The sequence below is a fragment of the Meleagris gallopavo genome, chromosome 3 (genome assembly GCF_000146605.3).
Source record: "Meleagris gallopavo isolate NT-WF06-2002-E0010 breed Aviagen turkey brand Nicholas breeding stock chromosome 3, Turkey_5.1, whole genome shotgun sequence".
NCBI lineage: Eukaryota > Metazoa > Chordata > Aves > Galliformes > Phasianidae > Meleagris > Meleagris gallopavo.
Genome location: NC_015013.2, coordinates 16,562,725 through 16,575,679, shown reverse-complemented (window position 1 = coordinate 16,575,679; position 12,955 = coordinate 16,562,725). Strand labels below are relative to the sequence as shown.

At 35.5% G+C, this 12,955-nt stretch overlaps 1 long non-coding RNA gene across 3 annotated transcripts in view; it reads left to right on the top strand.

The window, feature by feature from the left end:
* The window catches only part of LOC116216434, a 111,255-nt gene that overhangs the window by 91,982 nt on the left and 6,318 nt on the right, over window positions 1–12,955 (top strand). Inside the window, exon 7 of one of the 3 annotated variants that reach the window (XR_004159164.1) lies at window positions 570–5,209. The exons of the other annotated variants lie outside the window; for them this stretch is intronic. This is a non-coding gene — a long non-coding RNA (uncharacterized LOC116216434). Of the gene's footprint in view, window positions 1–569; window positions 5,210–12,955 lie in introns of those variants that run through there. 3 annotated transcript variants of the gene reach the window in all.

Here is a 12,955-nt window from a genome sequence, read left to right as displayed (position 1 = left end):
TTGGCAGCCCTGCCCATGGCAGAGGGGTTAGAATTAGATGGTTTTTAAGGTTCCCTCCAACCTAAACCATTTTATGATTCGGCTCAATGTGTCACAGAAGCAAGATTTCACAATTGACAGGACAACTAGAGATAAGAGTTGGGAAATGAATAGTATGGGAGAAGATCATCTGAGTTTCAGACTTACCAAGGCCATGTGCAGCACTTCAAGAATGATTATGTTTTACATTATAAATTGCTAGAAGTTGTAGGTGGTCATCTTCTATGAGCCTTGAGTTGGAAAACATAATCCTTCCTGTGTGATATCATATGATTCAAATGAAAACCAGCAAACAGAAAAGAGTTGAAGTTGTTTCACTGATTTGCTTTGTACAGAAAAAAAATACACATAAGACTTCAAGTTCAGAATTACTGCGGTCAAATTTTAAAAAATGGAAGGTTGGAATTGCAGGATTAAGAAACTACAGACATTATAGGAGATGGAAAAAAATAGAACAGATGGTTTTCTTCCAGAAATTTCACTACGAGGTACAAAAATTGCTGTGAAAGAATAAGCAATCTCTCCAACAGGTTGCTCAAATTGGATGTGTCCTTGTGCTGTTAAATGTGGTAAAAACATGGGCACCTGCATCAAAAGTTAAATATTAAGTCACAAACTATAAGGAAGCTATCAAGAGAAGCATTGCCAAGTTTGCAAGCATCACAGAAGGCAGAATGTGGACAGAGAAGCCATGATGAGGTAGCATAACATAATGGTATGTCATTGATCTAATGTATTATTATTTTAAATGTAAGTATTAATTCTTTATAATTCCTTCACCTCTGATCAAGTTCTCTCCTTAAACACGTGGGCATTTAAAAGAGGAGGGAATATTGTCAAACACAGGTAAGATAATTCCTGCTTGCCAAATGTCCTTTATTTTTATATGAAAAAAAAGTGTAATTCCTGTTTTACTGGATGATATTAATGTAGGTTCTCATATGCTTTAAGAAAATTTCCTCACTAAAGAAACATTCTGTGTTTTAGTTGAGCTTCTCTACCAACACAAAGCAAGATGTACAACAGGAGAAGGGGCTTGCAGCAAGAATCACATTTTCTAATACCAAAGCAATGAATTTAACAATAGCATACATCAAAGAACTGGCAGTTCTTCCCAATAAAAATGCTAAATACTGTGAATCTTCATCTGGATTTATTTCTTTGGTTACAGACAGAGAATAAAGAGTAATCACTGAAGGTTAAAAGGGAAACTAGGAAGAAAGGAGATTATCTTGCCTTTAGAAGTTCCTGAATTTTCAAACTGTTTAAAAGTTACAGCATCTAATTAGTATCATTCATACTTCATATAATCCTTTGTAGCTTCTTCAAAAGATGCCTCACTTGTTGTTAGATTTCCATGCCTTTGAGAAACTTTTGGCTTCTCTGAGAAAGAAAAACTCCTGTTTATATGAAAAAGGGAATATAAAAAGCAGGGAAGAGTATCATGAATGAGCTTGAAGTAGGATGATGATGATAATACTGAAAATAAAGTTGAAATAATGACATGAAATAGGAAGGCAGTTGGAGAAGCAATAAAAAGGAAATGAATATTAGCTATATTTGAGTATTTTTGTACGAGTCCACCCAAATAAGAACTGTAATATGACCACTTAAATATATATACATATACATTAGGTCTATTATCTTCCAGACCTATCTGAAAAGTCTTTTATTTCTTTTCCAAACAGTTTAGAGGAACTATTTTCAAATGTAGGCAAAACATAAATGAATACTCTATGTACTATTACTGGGATTTATAAAATGAAAGTAATGAAAGTTTGTTTGTTTGTTTGTTTGCTGTTTTTTCCTGTATTGTTGTTTTAGAACAGATTCTGTTTTGCTATTGGGAAATCATTTTGGTGTGGTTTGCTTTCATTTAGTCCAATAGATGATGATGTTTAAAATGTAGAGCTAAAGATAAAGCCTTTATTAAGTGTGTAGTTGTGCATAAAGGAACACTTTTCATGGTATTTCTGATTCTGAAAAGAATCATAAATACAATGCACTGGATTCTATGTGCTGAATAAAATAATCTATCATGTCAAAAAATGAAGTATCCTAGAGCTTTTTAACTTGAACATCTATCTCATCATTGAAAATAGCATCTTAAGAGAATATTCAGAATTGCTCTAGGCTTCCCAGCCTGCTTATCAAGATCCAACTCTTCATAAAGAAATCTGTTAGATGATCTGCAACATATTCAGCAGATAAACATAAAATGCTTGCTCTCATCATTGATCTTCCTGACTGGCAGATGATGTGTAAACAGAATGATTCTAGTCTGACGGTTCATTATATATTTACATGAGGATGATCAAGAAGAAAGGTTCCTTTAATTAGATGGTTAGACCCTGGGGGATCTCTGACACACTTGATTTCCCCCAGAGCAGCAAGTCATTTAAATTCTATGAATCCCTGAGGCTTGGTAAGCCTCTTGGGCTCTGACAAGTGTCTCAGTGTCCCACAGCGGCTAAAACAAATGCAGGTTGAATGTACTTTTCTCAAAAGTGTAAGTACTGTGCGGCTTTTTATCTCCAGTTCTAATTTCTTTTTCTAAATGTGAAGACTTATATATAAGTACATAGTAAATAGCTAATGTGAGGTAAATTGAGTATAAAATAGCCACTTAGATATTATAATATAAACTATTGTAACTTCTTGACCTATTTTTTAACATGCATTCAAATAGCTGTACACAAAGCAATTAAGCATTCAAAACCTCTGAATTGCAGCAATTTTCTCATCTATATCTTCATAAATAGTGCTCTATCATTGTTAATTTATGGGAGTTATTTAAGACTCACAGCAGTATGATAGATTTTCCTATATAACTAACACTAAAAGTTGTGCTTTTTATTTTTTTCCAACAGACAGAATATTTTCACTAAAATACATTAAGTTCTGGGGAGCTAATAGTTGAAAGATAAAAATAGTAAGATGCAGAGCAATTAGGATATTCACTTTGGAAAGTATTTTGAAAGTAACTCAGCACAGGTGATAGAAAGTTGAAGAGTAGGTTTTACAATCTTTTCTGCTGAAGATCTCTAAGGAGATGACAAAAATGTCTTTCAGGATCATCTCTTGTAAAGTTAGGACAGGAAACTGAAGTAGATTGCCTCTTGCTATCTTTCATAACCCTATCTTTTCCATTCTATATGTGATTAAACATTAGATCACTCATAGACCCCAAAGATGCAGAAGTGAGAACGCTCATAAATAATCATATGTGAGCACAGACGGAGTAATAGACTACAGGATTTGAGCCTCTAAACTTGAAACAGCATAGGGCCTACTGGTGCCATTCATGCTGAGGACACAACAACCCACAATCACAGTTTACCTTAAATTACTACAAAATGATCTACCCAAGAATGTAGATGTTAGCCAGTGACTCCCTAAAATACCATTCCTTTACACTCTCAAGGATTGTCTTGATTCCGATGTCTACCCAAAGAGCACAGAGATGCAAAAGTCTATGTAAGGTGAAGATAGAAGGAGCAATATGGAAGAAAATACAGATCAGAGAAATGCTATTTAGAAAGATCAGTTGTGTCTTTTTTCTTTCTCCTAGCTAATACTAAGCATATTTTTAGCTTAATAAATATGATTTTGCCTTTAATTGTAAATGACCACAGACTTCAAGTTCCTCTAGCAGTGTGAGATCTCAGGATTTCTATCTATTTCAACTGATTTTTAGCTCATTTTAGCTCTAACAGCAGCTTTTGAGAGGGCAGTATATTTTTGCCTGAACTGCTGTGGCTTAGCTCTTTGAATGTTATGAATGGTAACTGCCTGAATCCTAGCCGCTGCTAATCATCAGCCCTTTATATTAACTGAGGAGAGGAAAAACTATTTTGTAAGAGTAGACACTGATAGCAGTCAAATCACTGAAAAGAAAAGCAAGCTGAGTGTATTAGAAAATGCAGCAGAATAACCTGGAGAACTTGGAACTAAGGTGGAAGAATGTTCTCGCATAGATCTTAAACTGCTAAAGTATAGCATTGCAATCTGAGAGAAATAGCCTTGTCCATAGAAATAAAACTTTCATAAACTATCCCTTGTGTGAAGTCCTGAATTTGTCTCAGTGAGCTTACTTTGAGCCTGTAAGGTGAACTATCTAACATCATCCTGCAGAATTACACCCAAACAAAATGACAGCACTCCCATTTGAGTTCTCTCCACATAACCATATAGAAATGTGGGACAGAAAATTCAAATTAATCTTCCTTCATCTTTTCGTACAAAGGTGGCCCCCAGGAGAACTCAAGGGTTTTGTGCATTTGCCCCAGGGCTTTGCTCCACATCCTTAAAGAGACAAGAACTCTCTAAGGCCCTTGCTCAAATGGCAAAGGTATGTCATGCAAAGCATCTGCAAGCATGTAATAGTTCCCTGTATGTGCCTAGGGCTTTCCTGGGGTTACGTGGGCCAAAACACTGACCGGAGGTCTTTTACTGAGCTGCTGCATATAGAAAAAATCTTGTTATATTTTAGTTTGTAAGTGTAGGTATAGGCAGTGTTTTCCTAAGGCATAGGCTCATTTCTTTTATATGTTTACAGTAATAGTATCAATGGCAAATTTTACAACTAAGCTTTACTATCATGCCATTCAACTTAATCCATGGTATTTAGTAAGCATCTTATCCAGTTTACTTTGCTGATCTTCTGCATTAGAATCACTTTGTCATATATAATCAAGCACTATTTCAGTTGAAATTTGTCTCATTCACTGGAACTGCGAGTTCATGGAACATAACTTTGATAGGTGTCAAATTTTAGCTTTTATATTAATTTATTGGCTTCTGTTATGTTTAGTCAAGAAGGAATTTTGATCGAACCCAGCCTCTTGAGATCTGGAACTATTTAGATTATTTTTGTAGAACTGTGGCACTTCTTGATGTAGAAAAAGTTTAAATATTTTTATGCTTGTTTCCTAGTGGTGTTTTGTTTTGTTGTTCTTTATGATTTGGTTTCTCAACAAGGTGCCCCTGGTTTTAAAATGTTTCCATCCTTTTAATAAACATATAAAATAATACTTTGTGAAAAGTTGATGTGTAGATTGAGAAAATAAAAGAAAACTGAACTCATAGTTGTCTAAGCAGAACCCCCTCCCTTCCTCCCTTCCTCCTTTATCTTCCTTTCTTCCTTCCTTACTTTCCTTACTTCTTTCCTTCTTTCTTGCACACTTTCTCCCTCCCTCTTTCTTCCTTCCTTCTCTCCTTCCTTCCTTCTTTCCCTCCTTCCTTCCTTTCATTTCTTCTTTCTCTCTCTCTTTTCTCCCTCTCTTTTTTCCCCCCACTTTAAGGAATGATTGTGTAGTTAAATGAAAATTTTAAAAATTGTCTGCATTGAGCACTAGCTAAACTATACTATTTTATATGAAGTGCATTTGTCCTTGTACATATTCTAAAGCTTAATCAATGATAGGCCTCTCTTTACAACAGCCCTGTCCCTTGAGATAGGATACGTAAGAATCTTTGTAAATGATATTTCTTTGTACTAGGACAGGATATCCATCCTCCTGAATTATATTCTGTTACAAAGAAGATGATGAATTAAATGGGACATATGCATACTTGCTACCTCTGTTATTAATTCACAGCTGGGATAGTCCATCATCTCCACTTTTTTTACAGAAGATAAGAATGGGTGGAGAATGCTCCCCCAGCATACTTAGGTTTGCAAAGACAACTCAATAAACTTTTCTGACTTGTTCTTTCTTTTCTGAAACTGCTACTGAGCTAGTTCTATTCCTATGTAATGTACAGGAGAAATGTTGTATAAAATATTTCAACTGTTTATTGAAGGAGATCAGCACACACATGCACAAGTATGTTTCTGTATGAAATATAGTGTGTTGCTCTAGTCTTACATAAAGAGTATATCCAGGTAGTTTACAACTCTTGCCCATAATGTGATCATTACATCTAGTTATCATTACAAACAAACAAAAGATAATAGCTTTGTTAAACAATATTTGGAGAGCCAGGCAGCCAGACACATTCTGTGAGAAGTTTATAAACTTATTAAGTATCTCAATCTTGATTGAAAGACAAAACCATACTTTTCAGTTTAAAAAAAGTTGGATTATATGGTTGAAGTCTCAGCTTGCCATACAAAAAGGAGCAGAGAGGCACAGTTATAAGGGAAGAAAGCCTAATAATCCTGTCAGAGAAATAGGTCCTACCTCCTCCTTAAAGTTGCTTCTGCCTTAATTTCTGTGAACAGTTGTGTATATGCATGTATATTGGGTACAGTATAACCGTTCCAACTGGGATTTGATAGACTTGCTGATTCTGGAGGCATGGAGCTGCAGCAGCCACACCTCTTTCTGTCTCTGCATTCAGAAACTCCACACAAAAAGAAAATTATCTTGATGTTAGCTGGATGCATCTTTTAAATGTGTATGACTTAAGAAAACCTAATCAACAAGCACACAAAGGTTGAAGAATCGTTTAAAACCTCAGACTTGATGCTTTTGTTGGATACTCAGTACTTTTTTGCCTTTCATCTTCTCCAACCCTATCACACCTTATCCATGATAAGACATGAACAGAGCTCTACAAAGAGAACTAGAGAAGACAGAGGAAAAGCTGAAGTTCATCAGAAATTTTAAGCTACAGGACGGTCTGCATGATGCGCTGCAGAGAGATGGGAGATCACTTTACTAGGATTTACCATTGGGCAAGAAGTATGTAGTTGGACAGCACAACCTACCTTGTTTCTCAGAAAAATGAGTTTTTATTTTTGTTTTGTTTCATTTATTATAGATAAATAATTTAATACCCTCCTAAGGAAACATTTCAATGTATTTTCATGCTATCTGATGGCAAAATAGCTTTGTGCCTGGATACTGGAAGAGAGATTAGGCAACCTCTGTTAAATCTCTCATTCTAGCAGGAACTTCTAATAAGACCAAGTGTTTTCACCTTGGATTGGTTTTAATCCTTCTTATACGTCTTACAAATTTAGGTTTCAAAGTTCTAGAAAAAGACCATTTCTCTCATTAGTCAAGAAAGTTTATTTTCCTTCTTAAGCAAAGGCATAATTTTGTATTATCAGCTGCCTAACAAATGGCAAAGTAAATAGTTGACAAAATATTGATATTCATTAGGATGTAAAGCAACATCTACAGTGGGACCAATCTTTGGTTACAGATCACAGCTATTCTGTATTTGAGCAATGCTGTGCTTTGCACTAGTCTGAATTTCCCCATATCTTTCTCACGCTGCTGTACCACCAGTCATGCTACTCTTTTGTCAGTATACTTACTGTGTCTACACATGAGGATCTTCTACTCTTCCAGACACATTGCACAGGGACTTCTGTGCTTTCTTGCCTGCTGAAACAAGGCTGGAATAAGTCTGGTAGTGTAGGCCTGGCCAGAATCCCTTCAGTCATCTGGAGTGTGCTAGCTCTGTAATCTCACATCATGCCAAGATTTATAACAAAAGTATTGTCTTCAGATAAAATGATAGTGGCTTTTTGCATAGAAACACAAAAATCTGAAAGCACAAATTATTTCTGCTGACGACTTCCTACAGTCCCATCTGGCACTCATGCCATTAGAGGCAGTGACACATGTTAACAGTTTCTTTAACTTGTGATGGAGATACAACCAGCAGTAGTATCTTTGTTCCAGTCAATATCTTCTGTTTTTCGGCCTGTATCTTAAGGGTTTTTTTTTTTTTGTTTTCTTTTTTCCATTCTGAATTTAGTTCCTTGTATTGTTATTGTTACTGATGTTATTGTTATTATTATTAAAGGTTGCATTATTGATTTAATTTTGAAAGATAAGCTGGAATTCTGTTAAGATTTCAACCAGCGGACGTTTTGAATCATAGAATTATAGAATGATAGAATCACAAGGTTGGAAACAACCTGCAAGATCATCGAGTCCAACCATCCCCCCATTACCATTGCTACCACAAGCCACTAAACCATCTCTTGTAACTCCTTATCCAGACACCTCTTGAACACTGCCAGGGACGGCGACTCCACCACCTCCCTACGCAGGCCATTCCATTGCCTAATCACTCTCTGAGAGAAAAGATATTTTTTTTTAAATTTTACTTTGGTCATTGCTTCATTAGATTATAGTAGATTTTAAACTGGTTCCAGGTACAAGTCAACTCAAGTAATTGTCTTTAGAGGAAAATCACACTTTTCTCATTATATATATATATATATTTGTTGTTGTTGTTTGCGGATTTTTTTTTGTCTATTTGAGTACAGGATTTTGTCAAAAATTCCAATATCTCCAGATATACTTCTTCACCTTAACCATTACTGAATACATGACCTGGATAAGAAATCAGCTTAATTTCTGCAATATTTATTCAGTACTGGGTAAAAAGCCAGATGTAAAACAAATTCTAAGCAGGATAATCTATTTTCCGGCAAAGTCTTCCTTCCTATCAGTGAAAAAGGATTTTTATATTTCTACTTATACCGCTTCCTGATGAACCCAGATACACTTGAAGATTCCAATCTGTGACTCATATATAGGATTAGCCCATTTGTTTCACATAAGAAAGAAGTGAAATTACCTGACCTATTTTTATTATCTTTCTTTCTCACTTAATTAGGATCAACTTCTCTCTCTCTTTTTTTTTCATTCTACATCTAGCTATTGATTTATAACTGCTCTAGGGCCACCATCAGAATGCATAATAGTGGGAGGTCTTTAATCAAAAAGTATGCAATAAAGGGGAAAAACGCTTCAAAATCAAGGTTTTTTTGTAAAATCCAAGTGAAAAAATCTGTCATGGCGCAGTGCAAAATGTAGGTGAACTACACATAGAACGTTTAATCAGCACTGCATAGTCAGCTGTATTTCTGCTTTTCATGCCATCATAAGACTAACCCCAGGGGCCTGCAGACCCGCCTTCACACAGCTCTCCTGACCTGTCCTTCTCCTGTGACGATTTGTGGAATCCCTTTTCTTGTTCTTTCTGCCTGTCAGTACATTTGGGTGTTTATCTTTGTTCTTAGAAAACAGAAGTAGTAAGTGGAAAAAGTGTGCCTTGACCTGGCAGTGACAGCTCTTGCAGGCACTCTCTGCTCTGCACTGAACAGAATCGTGTGAGGCTACTGCTTTTCTCTGGCCTTCAACTTTTCATTTCATCAGCTATGATAGATTTGATACCTGCAGACTGTTTTCCAAAGATATTTTAAGAGACTAAGTAACTCAGAAAAGTTAGTCAAACTAAAACTTTCTTTAGTCTGTCACAGCAAGATACCGAAGGAAAAACCATGAAAAATGTGTCTTGCTCACACTGCAATCTTTCCTGTCAGACTTTCATAAATTCCACTTTTCTCAATTATCTTTATCTCTCAGTTGGAGAAGAGACTTTACTTCATACATTTGCTTTTACTAGGCTTTGTTATGTAGTTTTCAGTGTTACAAAAATAAATAAATAAATAAAAGGAATGACTTAGTGTTGGAGCATTTCAATACATTTTTAGAAAATTAATGCAATAAAATGATTGTGTTTATATTGTTTTGTAGATGTTTTAAGTGTACAAATTTATTACCAAAGGAAAAGGCATATCTTGGCCTTTATTTCTCATCATCAAATCTCAAATGACTCTAATGACTACAATAGTTTATTTCAGGATTAAGAACCATAGGACCAAGTAACACCAGTAGAATGAACATATTTGATGTTAACATGTAATAAAGTATTTAATGAGACAACATTTTGTAAAATGAAACTTTCAAGAATAATGAAATCACAGCTTAGCTGAGGTTGAAAGGAGCCTCTGGAGTTCCAATTTCTGCTCAAGCAGGAACACACAGAGCAGGCTGCTCTGGATCATGTCCAGATGCTGCTGGCAATCGTCTCCAAGGCAGGAGTCCACACTGTCTCTGGGTAGCCTGTGCCAATGCTCTGTCAACTGCACAGTAAAGTGTTTCCTGATGTTCAGATGGAATATCCTGTGTTCCCATTTTGTTTGTGCCCATTGCTTCTTGTCCTGGCACTGACACACTCTTTTCTGGTATTTACAAACACTGATGAGAACATCCTGAGCTTTTCCTTCTCCAGAGCTGGGTCGGGTCCAGTACTCCATATGTGGCTTTACAGTGCTAAGGAGAGGGGAAAGATCATCTCCCTTGACCTACTGGCAGTATTTTGCCTCATGCAGTGCAGTTACCACATTTGTCTTCTTTGCTTCAAGGGCACAGTACAAGCTCATGTTCAACTTGGTGTCCAACAGGACTCCAGTTTCTTTTCTGGATATATGCTTTTCAGCATGATGGCCCTCAGACTGTACTGCTGCATTGAGCTCTTCCTTCCTAGGTGCAGATATTTACACTTCTTATTGAACTTCATGAGATTCCTGTCAACATATTTTTGCAGCCTGTTGAAGTTCCTCTGGATGGCAGCTCAACAGTTTGCCATGTCATCAGCCACTCTTCCCAGTTTTGTGTCATCAACAAACTTGCTGAGTGTACTGTCTGTCCCATCATTGAAGTCATTCATAAAGATATTAGACATGCATCTATGTCTTCTGAATGTATTGTTCACAGTTTCTCTCTCCTTTTAGGGCGTAACTGTCCAGAATAGAAGAACGTTGAAGAGGGATTATTGGTATTTGTACTTAAACTTCCAATCAATATAAGTTTTAAAAGTTCGAGTGCTTAAAGTGTTATTGTGATATTTAGTAAAGCTGCAGGATATACAGGATAGATAATCTTGCTCTGAAAGAAAGAACTACAGTGATAATGTTATCCCTCAGTAAAGTAAGAATGTGTTTTAACTTATCGTCACTTGATTAAGCTGATATCATAGGCTTTCTCCCTTTTTAGAGTAAATTTATTTGAGTAGGGTTTTTTTGTTGTTTTTCGTTCTCTTTTCTTTTTTTTTTTTACAGATAATTTGTGTAAAGAACAAGACACAATGAATCATTTCATTCAGCTCTGAAGATACGTTCAATAATACAGCCTGTGAATGTGAAGAGATGAAAATGCAAAAACATATACTGATTTCTATCTTTAATTAATTAAAATGTGGCATCTGAAGGTCATTGCCTATTTTTCTATACTTATATATACAGAGAGTGTCCTAACGTAATTTGCCACCCTATACTATACTTCCATGATGAAAGGCATAATCAAATCTGTTGTTTGCTCATTAAATTTTCTGTTGTTTGTATTATTAGTAACATAGATGAAAACGTATCTAGATGCCCAGAAAAGGAGAGATACTTTAGGATGTACAGGAAGGTCTGACTGTGCTGTGCCCCTAGAAAATAATTAGCCATCAAGGTTCATTCACATAGTAACAATTTTTACTAAATATGGCAAATTGAGGAGTTAAAATTTGTATTGTTTCTTTTTTAATCTTCGATAAATTACTCAGACTTATCAAGTTTCAACAGACCTTGGCTCTTAGAATAATCTGTAGTAAAACTAGTAGTCTACTCTGCTTACAACAGCAGTGTTTCTAGCAATTTTTACCAGATTGTGGTTACTCCAAGGGGAACAAATGAAAATGTGGTACATAATCTTTTTTATCTATTGTGCTCTACAGAATCAAAAATGAGCAGTTTGTTGGCTGCAGCTGAAACACAAAAACCTGTACTTCTCAATCTCTTTGCAGCATGTACTGTTTCAAAGGTGAAATGCCATACTAAGAATAAGAAAGAACAACTTACTGAGTTTAGGGGAAAAATGACCACACATTAATGTGCTTCGACTGAAAAGCCATAAGTTATGCTCCAGAGGATCCTGGGTATTAAGAGTGGTAGTTGAGAGAGGGCAGCTAAAGTGCAAGTTATGTATGACTTGATAGATAGCTTTTGCAACATAACAGTTCATGTGCGTGATCTTAAATTCTTATGGTTTCCATTGGAAACTTCCTTTTGGGGTTTTCTTATCAGTGCAGGAGTAGCGGAAAGCTGAATGTGCAGCATTAATGAAAACAAATAAAATCAAATGGCACTTTGGAGTGCCACTGAGGAGGTAATCATGTTCATCTAGAAAACCCTATCTCACACTGCAAATGTGTATTTCCAAAAAATCAAACTAGAGCTAATAGCAATCTTTAGAACCAAAATGCTCACATCATTGTAAATCTGAGAGCCAAAGCCTTTGCTTTGATCAAGATGGACTCCAAAAAAAAAATATATATGTACAGATAGAATGAAGAAGGTAGAAAAAGCCATCACTTAATGGAATGTTTGTGAAATATTTAACTGATCCAGAAAGCTAACACAAGCTAAAACATCATAAGAACCATTTGAACTCAAATCTTTTTCTTGAGGGGAGATCCTACATATATACATGAAACTGGATAGCACCGAAGTATTGGAGGCAGACATATAAAATTTAAGAATTTGCTAATAGAATATTTCAATTAATTCTTCAGCACACATGTTAGACACAATGGGAGTATGGGCTGAAGATATTTTTTATTTTTTAGCACTGGCAATTCAGACACGTGAAGTGGTTTGGATTAGAATAGAAAATATGTCAAATGTTCATGTTTAATTACATTGCTTGGCAGAATGGATTCAGAGGTTGCCCTATGACTTCAGCCAGGTCATAGCCTTACCTAAGACATCTACAGGTATTTGAATACAGAAAAACTGAAATTAAAACTATTAGTACTTACAATAAGTATTTGTTAGGATAAAAGAATAACCACATAGCAATACTGTCAAAGTCACAACAGTGTAAGATTTCAAAATCTATCAAATCAAATGCAAGCAAAAAGCATTCAAAAAATAATTATGTTTCATCAAAACTTTGAAGATTGATATTTCTTGTCATATTTCATGAGGCAATCATATTTTCTTTGTTGATAGTGTGTTAAGAACTTCAGGAAAAAATGATTACTTTTTCTTACAGAATCAAAATGTCATTATTTCTGGGCTGGCTTTTTTGCCATTTTGTTTTGCATGTGTGTCTGT